This window comes from Chinchilla lanigera, unplaced genomic scaffold (assembly GCF_000276665.1).
Source record: "Chinchilla lanigera isolate Chin_1 unplaced genomic scaffold, ChiLan1.0 scaffold00083, whole genome shotgun sequence".
Taxonomy (NCBI): Eukaryota; Metazoa; Chordata; class Mammalia; order Rodentia; family Chinchillidae; genus Chinchilla; species Chinchilla lanigera.
In genome coordinates, this window is record NW_004955484.1 from 4,580,949 (window position 1) to 4,594,896 (window position 13,948).

The 13,948-nt window shown below is 41.9% G+C and overlaps 1 protein-coding gene across 3 annotated transcripts in view; it reads left to right on the forward strand.

Annotated features, from left to right (window-relative positions):
• Positions 1–8,362: 8,362 nt before the first annotated feature.
• The window catches only part of Ist1 (increased sodium tolerance 1 homolog (yeast)), a 41,154-nt gene continuing 35,568 nt past the window's right edge, over positions 8,363–13,948 (forward strand). For all 3 annotated transcript variants that reach the window (XM_013503978.1, XM_005403525.2, XM_005403526.2), the window contains exon 1: positions 8,363–8,456. The gene's annotated coding sequence lies outside the window, so the exon portion shown is untranslated. The remainder of the gene's footprint in view (positions 8,457–13,948) is intronic.

Consider the following 13,948-nt stretch of genomic DNA (forward strand, 5'->3'; position numbering starts at 1 on the left):
TAAATCCCCAGCCTAAATAATGCTATTCTTATAAATTTCCTATGCTCTAAAAATGTCCAATGTCCGTGAGGTGTTGTGACTCAGGGTTATAGTCAATAATTAAAAACTATGAAATAAAAAAAGTAATGTTTAGCTGGGTGTAGTGGTACACGCCTATAATCCTAGCACTCGAGGCAGGAGGATTGTTCGGAGTTCAAGGCCAGCCAGAGCTACAAAGTGAGCTCAAGGCCAGCCTGAACTGCGTAACCAGACCCTGTCTCAAAAAGGCACACACACAAAAAGCAGTGTTTCCTGTGCTCTCATCTGAGCTGGTTCTAGATCCAGAAGACTTTTTAAATTGTGGATTTTTTTCCTCTACTTTTATCTCTCCTTTTGCAATCTGCTCACAGTTATGCTATTATTTTGCCGTTTCAACTACATTAACTCCCCTCTTAAATATCTTCCTAGGCCATTTTTGTTTTGCTTTGGTACTGGGGATTGAACTAAGCATACTGTACCATGGAGCTACATCTCTAGCTGTGAAATACATTTTATATTTATGAACACCACAATTAACTTGTTAGGGCTTTATATTACAATAGTAATTGTAGGAAGATTTAAAAACCTATTTTTTTGGAATTTGTTTTTATGGTATAATTTATGTCTTGAAACACTTTTGTAAAACATTCAATTCAGTGGATTTTAGTATGTTCACAGCAGGGTTGTGGAATATTACTGTGTCAGCTTTCTGTTGTTGTGATAAGTGATAAGATCAACTGAGAGGATAAAAGCTTTATTTTGGATTATGGTTTCAGAGGTTTCAGTCCATAGATTTTGGCTTCTTTGCTTTGGACTTGTAGCAGGGCAGAACATCAGGATGGAAGCATGTTGTAGAGCAATTTGCTTCCATCCTGGCACCTCGGAAGGAGAGAGAAAGGAGAGAGAGGAGAGACAGAGACCTAATATCCCCGCCTGTCGGGCACCCATCCAGTGACCTTCTACTTTTGCTAGCCTCCACCTTTTAAATGATCAGTCCCTGCTCCACAGGGTATGGACCAAGCCTTCAATACATGGCTGGGGGGAGGGGGGCGCATTTAAGATCCAAATGATAATTGCCTCCACCATCTAATTCAAGAACATTTTCATTACTCCAGAAGAAATCTCATACCATTAGCAGTAAGTCCCCATTGTTCCTTACCCCAGCGCCTGGCAACTGCTAGTCTACTTTTTGTGGATTTGCCTATCCTGGACATTTTATATAAATGGGTAACATAATATGGAACATTTTGTATCTGGTTTCTTTTACTTACCGTAATGTTTTCAAGGGTTATCCATGCTAGTGTGTGTCAGTACTCCATTCCTTTCATTGCTAATAATACTCCATTGTAGGAATATATCACTTTTATTTATCCATTCATCAGTTGATGGATATTCGGCTATTATGAAAATGTGCTATGAACATATGTGTACAATTTTTGTTTTCATTTCAACATGTTTTCATTTCTCTTGGGTGTATACAGATATACCTAGGGGTAAAACTTCTGGGTCATATGTTTTAGCTTTTGTTTAACTTTTTAAGGGACTGCTAAACTGTTTTCCAAAGTGGATGTGCTATTTTGTAGTCCACCAGCAATATACACGTATTTCAATTTCTCCAAGTCCTATTACTTTTATTTTATACAGGGTCTTGCTGACCTTGAACTCACTACATATCCCAGGCTGGCCTCAAATTTGTGGTGATCCTCCTGCCTCCTCCTCCCAAGTGCTGGGTAACAGGCATGCACTACCATGCCCACCTATTATTTTCTTTTTCACTATAGCTACTGAAGTGCATATAAAATTATATATAATTGTAATTTTTTTGAGACAGGGTCTCACTATATAGTTCAGGCTGGCCTTGAACTCACTGTGTAGCCAAACTCACTGCAATCCTGCTGCCTCAGCCTCCCACGTGCTGGATAATTGTGATTTTGATTTGAATTGTATCTATTTTCATGTGCTTACTATTGACCACTTGGAGAACATCCATTTAAATCTTTTTGCCCATTTTAAAATCAGGTTGTCTTTTTTTTTTTTTTTTTTTTTTTGTCTTTTTGAGACAGGTTTCGCTGTGCAGTTCAGGTTGGGCTTGAGCTCACTTTGTAGCCCAGGCTGGTCTCAAACTCACAATGATGGGGCTGGGGATTTAGCACAGGGGCACAGCGCCTGCCTGGCAAGCGTGAGGTTGTGAATTCGATTCCCAGTACCAGAAAAAAACAAAAACAAACAAACAATCAAACTCACAATGATCCTCCTTCCTCAGCCTCCCAAGTGCTGGGATTACAGGCGTGCCCCACCATGCCTGGCCCAGGTTATCTTTTTATGACTGTGTTGCAATGTTTTTTTATGGAATCTGGATACTAGACCTTCGTCAGATGTGGTTTACAAACTTTTACTGTGTGCTATATGTATTCACTTTGTTGATATTCTTTGTCTTTTTGAGACAAGGTCTCACTATGTAATTTAGGCTGGCCTTGAACTCGACACGATCCTCCTGCCTCAGCCTCATGAGAGCTGGGATTATAGGCATATCCCATCATGTGTAGCTTCTTGATATTCTTTGAAGCACCGAAGTTTTTTATTTATATGAAGTCCAATTTATTTTTCTTTGGTTATTTGTGATTTGAGTGTCATATCTAAGAAACTAGGCCTTAGATATTAAAATTTTCACCTGTTATTTCTTCTAAGAGTTTCACAATTTTGGCTCTTATATTTAGATCTTTGATCCATTCTCAGTTTTGTATATGGTATGAAGCAGGAGAGTTTAACTTGTTTTTGCATGTGGTTGTCCAGCTTTGCCAGCACCATTGAATTCTCTTCATATCCTTGTTTAAAATCAATTATCCAGCCAGGGGTACTGGTGCACACCTGTAATCCCAGAAATGGCGAGGCTGAGGCAGGATGATCATTGAGTTCGAGGCTAGCCTGAGCTACATAGTGAGGTAAAGACCAGCCTGAACTACATGGTGAGACCCTGTTTCAAAAAATGAAATAAAATAAAATAAGAGGAAATAAAATAAAATAAAATAAAAACCAATTGCCCGGGGGCTGGGAATTTAGCTCAGCAGCAAAGCGCCTGCCTGGCAAGTGCAAGGTCGTGAGTTTGATTCCTGGTACCGGAAGAAAAACAAAAAACAAACAAACAAACAAAATCAATTGCACATAAATATATGTTTTCTTTCTGGGCTCACAGTTCTATTCCATTGACCTATATGTTTATGCTTATGTCAGATTCCTACAATTTTGGTAAGAATCTTACATACTTTTAAAAATTTTTGTTTTTTTGTTTTTGTCTTTTTGAGACAGGGTCTCACTATGCAGTTCAGGCTGGCCTGGAGCTCACTTATGTAGCCCAGGCTGGTCTCAGACTCGCAACGATCCTCCTGCCTCAGCCTCCTGAGTGCTGGGATAACAGGTGTGCATCACCACGCCCAGCCTAAGAATATTATATTTTAAAAGGCACAGTTTAAGCTTTTGAATTTATACTAAAAACCTAGAGCTACTAGTCTTTATTCTTTCAAATTCACTTAAGGAAAAATGGAATTTTTAGGATTATTATAATGATGATAAATGCTATTTATACAACTAAAACTTTGCAAACTCTCTTGATCAATATATACTGACTCCAAAGCAAGAGTAGTGATTTAATGCAGTTTCTTTGTATTTACTGATAAACCCAATACACACAAATTAAATGTAAGACCAGGAAACAATTTTTTAAATATTGTTTTGTTTTTTGAGATGGGGGACTCGCTATGCAGTTCAGGCTGGCCTTGAACTCACTTTGTAGCCCAGGCTAACCAACCTGCAATGATCCTCCTGCCTCAGCCTCCCAAGTGTTGGGACTACAGGCTAGTGCCACCACACCAGGCCCAGGAAACAAATTAAATGTAAGACTAAAATGCAAATTATATGGGCATATGCAAAATATAAAATATCGTCTCAAGATCTGGGTTCAAGATCTGAATTTGACACTGCTGCTGGTCCTGGATTGGTCACTTCACTTTTTTTTCTGTAAAAATTGATAAGGATTTCTGATCTACAGCTGCTTCACAGACATATAGTAAGCCTCAAATTGAGGTAATGTGCTTATAAGTGCTTTGTAGCATGCAAAATGACACACAGATGTTTAGTATTTGTATAGAGTCCTAACTAACAATATTGAATAGTGCTCTGAAGAACTGTTCTGTAGGTGCTATAGAAAACCATCTTGATTTCTCCCGTAGGCCTGGGAAGATAGCCAGAGTTGTTCCTATTCCATTTCATTTTCTTTAGCCTGAACTGTCTGAAACTTTCTTTTTTTTTTTTTTTTTTTTGCCTGTTTTGAGACAAGGTCTGGCTATTTAGTTCAGGCTGGCCTTGAGCTCACTTTGTAGCCCAGGCTGGTCTTGAACTCGGAACGATCCTCCTGCCTCAGCATCCCAAGTGCTGGCATTATAGGGTGTGCCACAACGCCCGGTCAAAATGTGTGCATATCTTAAGAATTATTTTTTGTTTCGTTTTTTTTCTTTTTGAGACAGGGTCTCCCTGTGCAGTTCAGGTTGGCCTTGAGCTCACTTTGTAGCCCAGGCTGGCCTCAAACTCACAGTGATCCTCCTGCCTCAGCTTCCCTGCCTCAGCTTCCTAAGTGCTGGGATTACAGGCGTGCGCCTCCACACTGGGCTCTTATTTCTAAAGATTAATGCAGCAGATATCTCCATCCCCATCATCCTCCCTTCTTTCTCTTACACAATGTGTAGTACTTTACTTTTATTGCAGGTGTCAGCAAAATTTTTCTATGAGGCGCCAGACAGTACGTAAATATTTTAGGGTTTGTAGGCCACAGAAGGTGACTGTCACATTACTCCCCCCCTTTCCTAACCCTTTAACAATGTATATTTGTTTCGGGTTTTTTGTTTGTTTTTCTTAGAAAGGGTTTCTCTATGTAGTTCAGACTGACCTTGAACTCACTATTCCCAACCCTTTAACAATGTATGTTTGTTTTGGTCTTTGTGTGTTTGTTTTTAAAACAGGGTCTATGTAGTTCAGACTGACCTTGAACTCACTATTCCCAACCCTTTAACAATGTATGTTTGTTTTGGTCTTTGTGTGTTTGTTTTTAAAACAGGGTCTATGTAGTTCAGACTGACCTTGAACTCAAAATGTAGCCCTGGTGGCCTCAATATATTGCCCTGTGGCCTCAAACTTTCAACAATCCTCCTGCCTCAGCCTTCTGAGTGCTGCGATTACAGGCATGCGCCCCCTAACAATGTAAAAACCAGGTGTGGTGGTGCACACCTGTAATCCCAGCACTCATGAGGCTGAGGCAGGAGGGTCACCATGAGTATTAAACCAGCCTGCACTACATAAGCAAGTTCAAGGCCAGTCTGTACCACATAGTGAGATCCTGGCTCAAAAGCAAACAACAAATAAGAAAAACAAAAACAAACAATATAAAAGCCATTCTTAACTGGATGAGCTGTGTAATAAAAACAGGCCTGACTGATTTGAGCCTTCAGGCCTGTTACTGAGAGATTTATTTCACTGGGTTCAAACACTATATCAAGATTTAGCTATAGCCATTTGGGGCTGGGGGTATAGCTCAGTGGCACAAGTGCCTACTTTACAAGCATGAGGTCCTGAGTTCAATTCCCAGTGCCAACAAAAAAAAAAGGCAAAACAAAGTTATAGCCATTAGTTATAAAAATTTAAACAAACAAAAGAGTACAGGGTTAATCAAAGAAATGTTGAAATTTTTCTCCTAAAGCAAAACAGGATTTTTAAGCAAAACAGTCTCAATCTGTTTTTGGTTTTCCTTAATTATGTTTAGCTTCTGAATGAAACCAGTCTTTTTAGCCAGGGATAGAGATACTGCCTCTCTTCTCCTCCTCCCAGATGGTGATTGGATAATTGGTTGGTTGTGTTACAATTCACAGTTGACACAGAATCTAAATAATTAGACAGGTAGGTTTTGCAGAAACCTAGGACACAAGTAATGACTGTTGAATCGACTCCTAAGTAGGAAGCAATTTTTATAAATTAATTGCATCATTAGAATGTGGATTAATGACATTTTTTAGTTTATTTTTATTTCCATGGCTTGAACAAGATTGCTATAATGTCAAGGGCATGGGGAAATAGAAACTCTCATACTTCAGCGTCAGCGGTGCAAATTGGTGCTTCCTCTTTGAAAGGTGATTTGGCAGCATCTATTAAAATAAAAAAAAAAATGTGTCTATCCTTTGACACAGTTCTGTTTCTGGGAATTTACCCAATAAATATAAGTCATGCTGGCAAATATCTAGTTACTGCAGCATTGTTCAGATAGGCAAAACACTGGAAATAACCTAAAAGGCTCTGCTTTAAAGTTAAGGTACACATATACAACGGAATATTATGTAACCCTTTAAAGGAATGATAATTATTGATAACTACTGATATGGGATAGTCTCCAGGATATACATCATAAAGCAAGTTATACTAAAGTATATCTAGTATGCTACTATATGTGTAAAAAAAAAAACCCACGCAAACTGGGCATGGTGGCACACACCTGTCATTCCAGCACTTGGGAGGCTGAGGCAGGAGGATCACAATGAGTTCAAGACCAGTCTGAGCTATATAGTCAATTCCAGGCCAGCCTGAACTACACAGTGAGACCCTGTCTCAAAAAACAAAAACAAAACAAAACATGCAAATGGTTCTATATGCAGAGAATGTCACTGGAAAGATATTAGTAGCACTCAACATAATCTGTTGATGCCAGCTGTGGTTGCACATGCCTGTAATCCCAGCACTCAGGAGGCTGAGGCAAGAGAGGGTCACTGAGAGTTTGAGGCCAGCTAGGGCTTTGTAGTGAGTTGAAGGCTAGACTGAACTACACAGTGAGACCCTGTCTCAAAAAAAAAAAAAAAAAAATTGTTGACTACTGTTCTAAAAACGTTAGTAAACTAAGACATTTAATCACAAATTTATCGAGGTAGGTGATAATTCTTCTCCTTTTATAGACTAGGTAACTTCCACAAAACCCCAAGAACCTGGTAACAGTGGTTACTTCTACAAAGGGGGACTGTAAGACTAAGGTGCAGAGTAGAAAGACTTATTTTCATTGTATATCATTCTCAGTTCTGTGTAGTTTGCCATGTTTACGCACTGCTTCAAAAATTTTAAAGTTAAATCACCATATTTTTTTCATCCATTCATCCTACGATGAACAGTTGGATTGCTTCCACCTTTTGGCTAGCGACTATGAACATTTTAAAACATACTTAAAGGTAAAGGAAATAGTACAATAGCCATCATCTGTTAATCAAGCCTCACTTTTTTTTAATGGTATGATTTTACTGCAGAATAACATCATTTTTATATGCAGCACTTACTGAAAGAAAAACCCACATTTTAAAGAAACCACATACTGTGTATTGAGTTGCCAAAACCTGATTTTATTTCAAAATGCTGCAAAAGGAAATACAGTATTGGTATTCATAAAAATCTCTCACCGTAACGCGTGGCGTCCCTACCTGTCCGGTGACTTCCCCAGGACAATTAAGCTCATCACAATTTTGCTTTCAGCAGATGCAGCCTCTACAGCAGGGGGCAGGATTACCTTCTCCTGGAAGCGGAGTCTAGGAAGCCCTTGCCAATGGTTTAAACCGAGCAAATGGTTTTCAAGTTAAAAACAAAGATAATCAAATGAAAAGTTTCTGAATACGGAGATACCTGGAGAAAATTGCCAGAGAAGGTGGTGCAGAAGAAACATGACTGAATTTAAGTACAGAGGCCGAAGAGATTGTGTTTGAAAGGGTCATCAGGACTGGGCTTTAACAATGGGGCAAAGGAATCGGCGGCAGCGGATGGAAACGGAGACAGCGAGTGCGGAGTCGCACCTCTGCCAGGCAGGGATCGAGACCTGCGGGTCTCTCTATAAGGAGGGAACAACAACCAGACGCAGGGGAAAGCCGCCGAGGGCGAAGGGAGAGGCAAGACAGGGACGGGAGGAAATTTCAACGAGGAACTGCGGAGGTGTAAGAGGCAGATCTGCAGGCAGGTTTTTCACGGGCTAGGACAATCTGGGAGAAAGGTACGAAGCACGGAGTCGGAGAACTGGCCGCCGCCGCCCACATCACCGAACCCAGGGTCGAAGCCGGGGCGCGCCCCAGCGGGTGACTCAGAAGTGTCACAGGGTCCACGTCAAATGCGGCGCCTCCGCCGCGGGAAATAGTCCCTGGCCCTGCGGACTCCGAAGGGAGCCGAGCGTGGGAACGGCGCAGTCCTCGGAACTTGTGTCCCGGCAGTGGCGGGAGCGCAGCCAATCCCTTGCGAGGGAGGGCGTGGCTAACTTGACCCGCGGATCCTTCCGCTCGCGCTGGCCGCGCTGAGGCCGGGGAAGCCGCCATTTTGGATGCTTGGCGGCGTTGCGGAAGTCGGACTTGGAGGTTTTCGCTCTTGAATTCGGTCAGGTGAGGGTGGCCGTCCCAGCCTCAGGGGTCCTCTTCTTAGTCTGCGCTCAGCGTCCTGAAGTCGGTAGTCCCCAGCCGGGGTTCAGACGACACTGGGGGTGGTGGAGGAAGAGCAGAGGAAGCTTCGGAAATGCGGTCACGCTGGAAGTCGGGCCTGCGGGCAGCGGCGGAGGGACCCGGGCTGGGGAGGGGGCGTGGCGCGCGCTGGGCCCGGACCCGAGCCGCGGATCGCGTGGTCCTTCCTGCCCCGGGTGTCGCCTTCTCGAGGCGCAGACGCCGCGGCCCGGGCCCGGGCCCCCCTCCCCGTGTTGCGGCGCCCCGCCGCGTCCCCCGGGCCCGGAAGCGCCCCTGCGGGCTCGGCGAGCGCCCCCAACCCAGGCGGCCTGTGCGGGCCGGTGGTCGCCCGAGCCTATTCCCGGGGCCCCTAGATGCGCCTCCCCTCTTTGGTCGGAGAAGCCGCCTCTTCTCTCGGCAGCCAGCAGCGGCTCCTGCCCCGATCGCAGACCCCGATCGCAGACCCTGACCACCGGGGGCCTCTGGGGGAGCCCGCGCCCCGCGGTTGCCCTCCTCTTTGTGCTCTCCGCGTCTGTCTTCCGGGGTGACGCCTTGAGACGCGCCGGCGTAAACTTTAAGGACGATCAAGACCCAAGTGCTTTCGTTTAATAATTAGGTAATAGGACTGTAGGGTCACCGCGAAGACACGGCCACTTTCTCTCTGCTCCTAAGCGAAAAACGTCTGGCCTTAAACGTCCTTTTGGGGGGCTGGTAATGTTCTTTTTGGTTTTGTTGGTTGTGCTTATGTAGTTCTCTTTGACTTTTTGTTTTGGGAAACGTTAAGTACACAAAAGTGAAGAAACCGTCGCTCTTGGCCAGTCTTGTATTCTCTATACTTACCTATTTGTCATCTTAATAAATAATTAATACGTTCGTTTACCAGAAACTCTTGTGAATCTCATCTGGAATAGAAAGACTTGGTAATAGTTGTTAGAGGATAAGAATGTCTTGAAATAATATGAGTGTTACATTTTTAAATCAGTTTAAGTCTCATTTTAAAGTGTTATTAAGTGCTATATAGGAGTGCATGGCTGTAATCCCAGCACTTGGAAGGCTGAGGCAGGAGGATGCCAAGTTCAAGGCCAGCCTGGATTGCTTCAGGAGACCCAGGCTCAGAAGGCCAAAAAAAAAGTGTTACTGTCCAAATTATTTTTCATTTTCTGTCATTGCCTCCTGCTTCTAAAAGAGTGAAGCTTCAGATCTAGTCTACTTAATTTCTCATTCTTATAAAATAACCAGAATCTCAATTACATGGAACCTATTCTGATTTTAAAATAAAACTGGAAAACAAGCCAAGTGTGGTGGTGCATACTTGTAATTCCATTACTTGAGAGGCTGAGGCAGGAGGATCCTTTGTGAGTTCAAGGCTATGAACTACATAGCAAGACCTTGTCTCAAACTAAAACAAAAAACAACAACGAAAAAAACCCCTAGAAAACAAAATGTAGTCTAAATCATTTCAGATACAGGAACAGTAAAATGCATGGGTTTATTTCAGCATTGTTGATATAAATGTCAAATAGGAAGCTAAGAAGAAAATAGTTACACAGTGGGATTTTAGGCAGCCACTAAAATCACGTTTTTGTAACCTGATATAATATTAGGTGATAAAAGAATTTAGTTTTTTGGGTTTTTTTTCCGGTACCGGGAATCAAGCTCACGACCTCACGCTTGCTAGGCAGGCGCTGTGCCACTAAACTAAGTCCCCAGCCCCCGATAAAAAAATTTAATAGTGTTCTTAGTCCGGGGGTACAACTTCATAAAGATATGCCTTAAGAACTCTTGGTAAACCGGGCATGGTGGTGCATGCCTGTAATTGGGGTGACATATAGATAGAAACCATAACAGGGTCTGACTGAATAATGAGGATACCTAGGTTAGTCTCAGACTTGAGATTGTCCTGCCTCAGCCTCCCAGAGTAGTAAGATTACCAATGTGTGCCCCCAAACAGGGATTGAAGCCTGTACTTTCTCATGAATTACTCATGATGCTGTTGATGTTTTAGTTCTTACTGTATTAAAATGTCAGTCTTAATGGTCAGGAAAGCTCTGAACACAGCTTATTGTGAAAGCACAGTGAACTTCCTGGCAATTTGTACAGAAAATGCTTTTAAGAGAATTGAACTATATTATCTTGAGAATGTATTCTAGCTCCACAGTGTTTTATCTTTCTAGTACTATTTTGTGATTTTTGTAGCTGCAGTAGTGATCCCTAAATGTGTGTATGTCATTTGTTTTGTCAAAGAAATGTTGAGAAAAACAAGTTTTTGTATATATTGCAAAATGTCTCTCGCCATTGCTGACTCTGCTGTCTCCCTTTTCTCTTCATACTTTTGGAGCTACAGACCCTGAAGCTGAGAGTAAAATTTTTTTCCCCTAGTAGTAGAATTTGGACTCAGGGCCTCACATTTGTCATCATCCCCAAATCACCCATCCATCCATCCATCCATCCATCTGTCTATCTGTCTATTTATTTATTTTTGGTCTTTTTGAGGCAGGGTCTCGCTATGTAGTTCAGGTTGGCCTTAAGCTCATTTTGTAGCCCAAGCTGGTCTCAAACTCACAACAATCCTCCTGCCTCAGCTTCCTGAGTAATGGAATCACAGGAGTGTGCCACCACACCCAGCTTAGAATTTTTTTAATTTAAGTTGTTTTCCCTAAAATTTATATTCCTTCTCATACAAAGTACAGCGTGTGTTAGCTTTGGAAAAACAGATTCAAATTCTAAAGTAAGCCACTCGTATGTGTTAAAGTAGTTTGGAGACTCATTTATTTCATATGTTGGTAATTAGTACCTGTTTCTGGTTACTGTCTAGGTTCATGTCACTGTCTTTAATGATTAGTGTTTGTTGTAAATAGAAACCTATTGAAGAGGAGTTGAAAATCCTCAATACCAAAATAGTGCAGCAAATTATTTTCCATTCCTTAAATGTAAAAAAAAAATAGATTATATAGAATTTTAAGTGTTATATTTTAAATATTTTCATACTGTTATAAATTAATTAACATAAAAATGAGTCACAATTTTGGTAGGCAGTATGAAATTAACACTGGCACATAAGTAGTTAAGGCTGGGGATCTAGCTCAGTGGTAGAGCTCTTGCCTACCATGCTTTAGACCCCAAGTTCAATCTCTAGTATCACCAAAAAGAACAAAAGAATTGAGGTCCTCCAATGAGACTGAAACAGGTTAACCAGAAATGTTAGGGGCTGGGTGTATTGCTCAGTGATAGAGGGGTTGCCTAGCATGCTTGAGGTGTCCCAGGCTGAGTACCCATCACTGACCCCCTCCAAAAGGCAGGAGTAAAAAGATACAGAAGCATACTGTAACATTTCATTTTAATCTAAAAGACAGGTGTGGGAAAAGGACTGTGACTGCTAATGGATTGATTACTGATGGTCAGGTTATGATCCCCTGCTGAACTGAGTAAACGCGGTGCTGGGTGTGGGAGGCCTGCCTGAGGATTGTTACCATCAGCTGAGAGGCAGAATTGGAAAGGGATAATGAATTTCTCCTGTTGGTTTTAGTTACTTTCTTTGTTCTAATAAAAGGTGATTGAGATGAGTGATAGGGGGCCAAGAGACTGTAAGCCCCCTGATCCCAGGTTTTTAGCTCTCTTGTTTTTCTTGTCTCTTTTACCTTTTCTTACTCATCTGTGGGCACCTCATTCTAGGGACCTGTTGTTATAGTTAATACCAACAGACGGGGAGCTGGATGTGGTGGTGCATGTTTGTAATTCCACCACTTGGGAGGCTGAGGCAGGAGGACTGTCAAAAGTTCAAGACCAGCCTGAGCTACATAGTGAGACCCTGTCTCAAGAAAAACAAACAAACAAAAAAACACATGGGTAAAGTCTATTAATTGTTTTTGTGGTACTGGTAATTAAACCCCAGGGTTTAGTGCTGAGCTGTATCCCCAGCTCTTTTTATTTTGCGACCAGGTCTTGCTTGGTTGCCTGGATTGGGGGCACAGCTCAATCTGTGGTCTTGCTGTATTTTCCAAGATGACCCTGAATTTACAATCCTTCTGCCTCAGCCTCCCGAATAGCTGGGATTACAGGAGTCTATCTAGCTGTGCCTGGATTTTTTTTTGGAATAGTTTTTACATTTTAGATTCAGTTTTTGTCATAGTGCAGTTTTATTTTCTACTTATGTTGATTTTACTGAATTTTTTTCTGAGGAATTTGTCCATTTTGTCTCATTGAATTTGTGGCTGTAAATTGGACCTTTATAGTATGTGTGTAGAGCTGGGGAGATAGCTCAGCGGCACAGCACCTGCCTGGTAAGCTTAAGGTCCCGAGTTTTATTCCCAGTACCAAAAAAAGAAAAAAAGTATGTGTGTAGAATCTGTACTGATACTTTTTCAGTCCTGTCACTGAGAATGTGATTTTCCTCTGTGTGTGTGTGTGTGTGTGTGTGTGTGTGAGAGAGAGAGAGAGAGAGAGAGAGAGAGAGAGAGAGAGAGAGACACAGGTGTCTGTTTTTTATCTTGAAGAAACCAACATTTGATTTCATTCATTTTCTTGTTTTTTCCTCTATTTGCATTGATTCTTTTGTTTTCCTGCTTGTTGTTGGTTAATTTTGCTTGGTTTCTGGTTCCTAAAGGTGAAATGTTAGGTTACTAATTGGAGGCCTTTTATAAGCCTTGGTGTTAGTGTCCACCTAAACACATCTTTGGCTGCATCCCACTGATTTTTCCCTCCCTCACTCTTTCTTTGTCTTTTTGAGACAGCATCTTGCTATGCAGTTCAGGCTGGCCTTGAATTTGCTGGCCTTGAATTTGCTTTGTAGCCTAGGCTGGCCTCGAACTTGCAAAGATCCTCCTACCTCAGCTTCCTGAGTGCTGGGATTACAGCATGAGCCACCATGCCCGGCCCTCCCTCTTGGTAGTATTGGAGATCTAATCCAGTACACTAACAGTGAGCTATATCTATCTCCAGGTCTCCTTTCTGCCTCCTCTTTGATTTAATTTAGTTTTGAGAGAGGGATTTGCTAAGTTGTCCAGGCTAGTGCCAAATGTGCACCCTCTGATCATAGTCTCCCAAGTGGTTGAGATTCCAGGCATGTATCACTGTACTTGGTTTGTATCTTTACATATTTTCAGTTCAAACTTTTTTAAAAAATTTTTTTTTACTTGAGACACTTTAACCCTTGGATTATTTATTTAGAAGTTCATGTTTAATTTCCGAAGCTCGTGTGGTAGTGCATGCCTGTAATGCCAGCACTTAGGAGGCTGAGGCAGGAGTGTCACTGCAAGTTGGAGGCCCACTTGGGTTACAGTCAGTTGAAGGCCAGCATGAACTACATAGCTAGACCCTGTCTCAAAAGCAAACAAACCAAAACCCCCAAATGGCAGGAGAGTTTTTATTAATTTTCTGCTAAAAATAATAATTCTTGATAGTAATAATTATGGGTTAAATTTTTTTTTTTTTTTCCAGTG